We start from the raw sequence: 6,000 nt of genomic DNA, 5'->3' as shown, positions 1-6,000 counted from the left end.
CACACCACACATACTCATTGAGACAAAATATTATCTTGGTGCACTATGAGTTCAAGTTCTGATGAAGTCCTACTTTGATTAAAATTTCAGTACACTGCCCAGTGTTTAAATGAGAGCGAGAGAGAGAGAGAGAGAGAGAGAGAGAGAGAAAGAGAGAGAGAGAGAGATGCAGAAGTTTAAAATAACAGCATGCAGATTTCTTTATAGAATTTAAAGAATGAAAAACACTTGCGAAAATATCAGCAGGCAGAAGCAGGAAGAACAAACGGTAACCAAATTGGTTCCTGTGACAAACCATAACATTTACTTTAAGCCATCAGCGTGCTGCTCTGTAAAAGTCAAGCTACCACTCTTTTAATAGATCCCAGGCCTTCTTACACTCACTGGTCTGCAAGTAGTACCCAGGTCAAGAGCAGGTCAAAAAGTGAAAACCCATGTGAAAGTAAACTTTTAAATATCTGCGTTTGAAGAGGTATAGCAGACTGTCTCCTCTCTAGTAAATATCCTTCCTCTTTGTGTATGATATTATTCCATATCTTCTACTTAAAGCCTATGTAGGTAAAAATAAATGGGAGGATCCTCTCTCGTATCCATGGCACCAGGACAGTCCCCCACTTCTCTAGTATTGAATTTACTTACTTTTAAAAGGTTTTTTTTGGCCCCTTTACCTTTTTTTTTCTGCTTTTTTTCTTTTAAAATAAGTCATGGCTCTGCTTTGAGTTCTTAACTAAATTCTGTGCAGACAATCTCAAGTCTCTTTTAAATAGGAGTTGCTTCCTGGTAGGCAGAGTAAGGGAGTCAGTGGAGTGACTCACTGTGTGGAATTTATTTGCCTGGTAAACTGGGTATTAATTTGGCCTGTGATACACTTGCTTCAGGTTTTGTTCAAGTGTAAGGTCATGCTGTGAAGCTGTTTTTCATTTTGTTTTATATGTGTTAATATAATGCCTTATGAATTACTCTCGACTTTTGTTCTGACAGCTAAAAAAGCATAATCATTTTTCCTTTCGGGGGATTGAAACAAAGCAATTGCTTCTATTTGTGAAATGATTTATCTAAGATTCTTTCTCTCATATCTTGCCTTAATGTTTATAGAGAATATTCTCTGTGTTTTTACTATAGCTTTGTATCTATCATATTCTTTGTCAGTTTCTCAAAATTGAGTCCCTCTTTGGGTACGATCTTATAGACTTTATTGACAAAACTGCCCACAGAGGTAATAGATACCACACGATTTTTACAATAAAGAAATAATTTCTTAAGACTTCTCAATTAGCATTAAGATATTTCTCTCATTCCTCACAAAAAGCAATAATTCCTTTGGGGGAAAGGAAGGAGGAACAGAACCTTTTTTTCATGAATATAAATTTGTATATTAATGAGACTTTGTTATGTGCCACCCATCAGGACTCTGGGTATGAAGAAATATAAGGTATGGTTATTGCCATGAAATCTTAGTTTTAGAAGAAAACTTAGCTCTTATCTAGTCCTACCTGTACCAGAACAAGAATTCCATCTAGAACATTCCTGATAACTCACCCATCCAACCCCCCTGTGAGAGGAATTTTATGACATTAAGAAGCAATTGAATTCAGTTTTGGACAGTTCTAACTGTTAGGATATTGTTTCTAATATTGAACTAAAGCTTACTTCCTTCTAGTTTCCACCCCTTTGTTTTTTAGTGCCGTGATGAACAAGTTCAATCCTTACAAATTTCTTTTAAATATTTTGAGAATATAATCCTGTATAACTTGAGTTCCTCCTCCAGATTTTTCATATACACATGCAAAGATAATGCATAATAAGGAAAGACTTTTTGTGATACAATAAAATAAGTAACAATTCAACACATCAAAACTTTGCTTCTTCCTGCTAATGACCTTTGGGACTTCCAACCCCAAACTCATAGTACATGACCTACATGCCTAATTCACTGAAAGGATTAAGACTATTTGATATGACTTCCTTCAGCTGCCCTCCTCTATTCCTTAAAACCCAGAATTATCACCTATCTCATATTCTATTTCTCTGGTCACAGCAAAAGAGATAACTTTTCTACTCATAAAGGCTAATCCCTTTGGCTTGTCCAATAAAATGAACAATGTGAGGAGGGACATCTGCTGTGGATTTGCCTTCAACTTGGTGTAATTTGAGGGGGGCCATATTTTTAAAGAGTGGTTGATGAATATAAAAAAAGATGTAATGATTATAAAAGAAGCTTTATTCAAGACCAGGTCATAACAACCTAACTTTCCTTCCCGTTAGTGACTACAATACTAAGATCAGGGCAGTACTTTCAATTTTGATTTTATCTAGCATTTGACAGAAATTTCCATGTTATTCTTGTAGACAGGGTGGCAAGGTGTGATCTATGTGATTACAAGGTTAGGTGGATTCAAAATGTTTGAATGACCAAACCCACGGTGACTCCATATTAATCTGCAAGAAGATCCTTAGTGAAATGGTTCAAAAGTCTATATTTAGTCCTGTACTATTTGATTTCTTTTTTTTTTTTCTTTCACAGGCAATCAGGGTTAAATGACTTGCTCAAGGTCACACATCTAGTCAGTGTCTGAGGCTGTATTTGAACTCAGACCTTTCTGACTCCAGGGTTGGTGTTCCATCCACTGCACCATCTAGCTGCCCCTACTGTTTGGCATTTTGATAAATAACTTCAAAGAAGTCACAGTAGTATGCTTACAAAATTTTAGGATGAAAGGAAACTGAAGTGGATTGTCAACACACTAACATTTAAGTTGGGATCCCAAAAGACCTGCTCTTGAAAGACTAGAGCAGGAGACTGAATCTAAGAAAATTGGTGTTAATAAGGATTAATGTAAAATTTTATGATCTGGTTTTATAATTTGGTTCCAAAATCAACTCTAAAAGTATAAGCTTGATAGAGAATGGTATAACCCAAACATTGCTAAAAAAATTCTGAGTTTTTTTATACTGAAATTTCAATATGAGTAAACAAGGTGATATGGTAGCCTCAAAAGCTAATGTGGTCTTAGGTTGAAAAATAGAGAATAGTATTTATGACAGGGTTGATAACAGTTGTGCTATATCTGCTCTATTGATCCCACTTATGCAGGAAGACGGTGATTATCTAGAGGATACCCAAATAATTCCCCATTATAATCGGATGAAGGAACTGGTAATGCTTATTCTGAAAGAGAACCATGTTAGGATAATCTAATCATTGTGGTCAAGTATCTGAAGGGTTGTCATGTGCATGTTGTTGGTCAGTTGTTTTTCAGTCATGTCTGACTCTTCAGGACACCATTTCTTTTTTTGGTAAAGATACTGGAATGGTTTGCCATTTTCTTTTCCAGCTCATTTAAGTATCTGAGGCCTGATTTGAACTCAAGAAGATGGGTCTTCCTGACTCCAGGCCCAGAGCTCCATCCACTGTTCCACCTAGCTGCCCTTTCTTATGGAGAAGAGATTAGATTTTGTTTCCTGTTGAGACAACTGCATAGTGTAGCAGATAGAGAGCTGATGGCAACATCAGCAGGAAATCTCCCTCAGAACATGCCTAACAAGTTCTTATCTGATTTCTGCTGAAAGGTTTCCAGTGAGGTCATTAAAGAAATCGTTAAGAATTAGTACAATATTTAAGTGCCTATTTTCAGAGTTTGGAAGATAAATGCTATCTCAAGGGCACCATCATGCTCCCAGTCACCAAGACTTACAACCTGGCTGTCATCCTTAACAACTCACTCTCCACCTTTCCCCACATCCAGTCTGTTGCCAATTCCTATCAATTTTCCATAAGATTTTTTGTATGCACCTTCTCCTCTCCTCTAATATTGCCATCACCCTGGTACAGGTTCTTATTAACTCATAGCTGGACTGCAGCAATAGCTTATTGTTTATTCTGAATTCTTGCCTCACTTCATTTCAAACTCCACTCTATCAAAGTGATTGTCCTAAAGCTAAGGGCTGACAATGTCACCTCCTACCTCTTGCTCCAGTCAATAAACTCCATTGGTTCCCAATTATTTCCAGATTCAGATATAAAATCTACCATTTGGATTTTAAAGCCCTTTGTAAATTGGCTCCTTCCTTCCTTTCAAGCCTTCTTGCTTCCTTACTCCTGTCCACATCCTTCACTATTCCTGGCACATGATACTTCATCTCCTGACTCCAGGTATTTCATCTGACTGTCCCCCATGACTGGAATATTCTGTCTCCTCATATCTACCTCTGGTTTCCTTTGAAAGTCCTTAGCTAAAACCTCATTTTCTGCAAGAGAGCCCTTTTTAGTAGCCCTTAATGCTAGTATTCCCTCTGAGATTTTATCTAATTTTTCTAACTAATATCCAATTAACCTTATACATCTTGTTTGTATATAGTTGTTTCCATATTGTTTCCCCTGTTAGACTATGAGTTCCTTGGGAGAAGAATTTGGTTTCTCTTTTTCTTTATATGAGTCATAACAGAATTTCTGGAACATGGTGATTAATAAATGCAAATGGAGTTCAGATACAGAGTTCCTTTGCATGTCTATAGGGACTAGAGTTTTGGGGGGCTGGATTCAAGGAAAATGTGGAATTGGAGCTAGGTCTAAGAGGGCAGCTAGAATTAGGATGAATAAAGGCAAAAGGAAGTGCATTCCAGGTAGGAAGCAAAAAAGCCTAGAGTTGGGGAAAATAAAAAAAACAAAACAAACTCTCTCTCTTCAGAGAAGCAGAAAAAAAAAATTAAAGGAAAAGAGAAAAAGAGAAGAAGGAAGGAAGGAAAGGAGTGAGGGAGGATGGGAAGAGGAATTGGGAGGAAGGAAAGGAGGTACAGGGCTAGGAAGGGGAAAAGGGAAGGAGGGAAGAAGACAGACAGGGGGCATAATTCCTTTATTTTTCTTGAAATTTAAACTAAAATAAATTGCAATTGTTTTCAGTAAATGCCCTATAGTTGTTGCCTTAAATTCATCCACAGAGTAGATGAAGTATTGAATTGTTTTTATAAACCTGTGAGGGGAAGGGGCGCTATGTTACATTACTCAAGTTGATGCACTTGAAACCTGACCAGGAAGAATCACTTTCTCAAGGGGCAAAAACATTATTCATATTAGGGGGTCATGTAGTGTTGGATCTCATTTTTAAAGCTGTCGGTCCCTTTATTAATTCCATTACATTGAACAAAGGTTATGTTTTGGTGTGTGGAGTTCAGTTATTTCTAAACTAAAGCCAGCTTCAGAAGCATTACTTTTGCTTTTAGTTGAAAATTAAAGATAATGAATTAAAATAATCTCAGTAAAACTGACCTTTCCAAAATGTTGATTCTGCTTCAAATACTATACAGATTTTTAAAATGAAAGATATTGATCCCTTTAAAAATCAACTTCCAACTCTTATTTTCATTAAGCCTGAATTTTATTGTACATTGTTTATGATATAACTTATATATTCCTCAAAGAATAAGTTGCATGCTTTAAAAATATGATTTATAAAATATATAAAATACATTTTTATTACTGAAATAAGTATGCCTCATTTACACTGACAACATTTTCCAAAATGTGAACCTAGTTCTTCAGAATAAAAACTAGGACATATAGTCTGACAAGTTCTTTTATATAACCATCTTAAAATTACCTTTTCTTTTCTTGAAATAAGAATGACACGGGGAGATAGAAGATATGTGATCATCACAGTTTATAGCTTAAATTTGGTACATAGAAAATGAAAATAAATATCACTCCAATATCAGCTTTATGATAAAAATCAGTCACAATTGTGAACCTTTAAAAGATATTTCAAAACATGACATTTCAAAATGTTTACTTCGGTAGCAATTGTGAAGAAACATGATGCTAACAATTTTTAATAAAAAGACTGGTTGTAATCAGGGATTACAAATAGAGATTCTTGTTTTTAGAAACAGAATGAAATGTTCTCCAAACACTTTCTTTTGCTTTTATTTCTGTCTTATCTTAATTTAAAAGAAAGTTTTGTTTTCATGAGAGATAACTACTAAGGTAGGAGATGAAGAATAGGT

Source organism: Notamacropus eugenii, chromosome 7 (genome assembly GCF_028372415.1).
Source record: "Notamacropus eugenii isolate mMacEug1 chromosome 7, mMacEug1.pri_v2, whole genome shotgun sequence".
In the NCBI taxonomy this organism is placed as follows: Eukaryota; Metazoa; Chordata; class Mammalia; order Diprotodontia; family Macropodidae; genus Notamacropus; species Notamacropus eugenii.
This window is presented reverse-complemented; position numbering follows the sequence as displayed.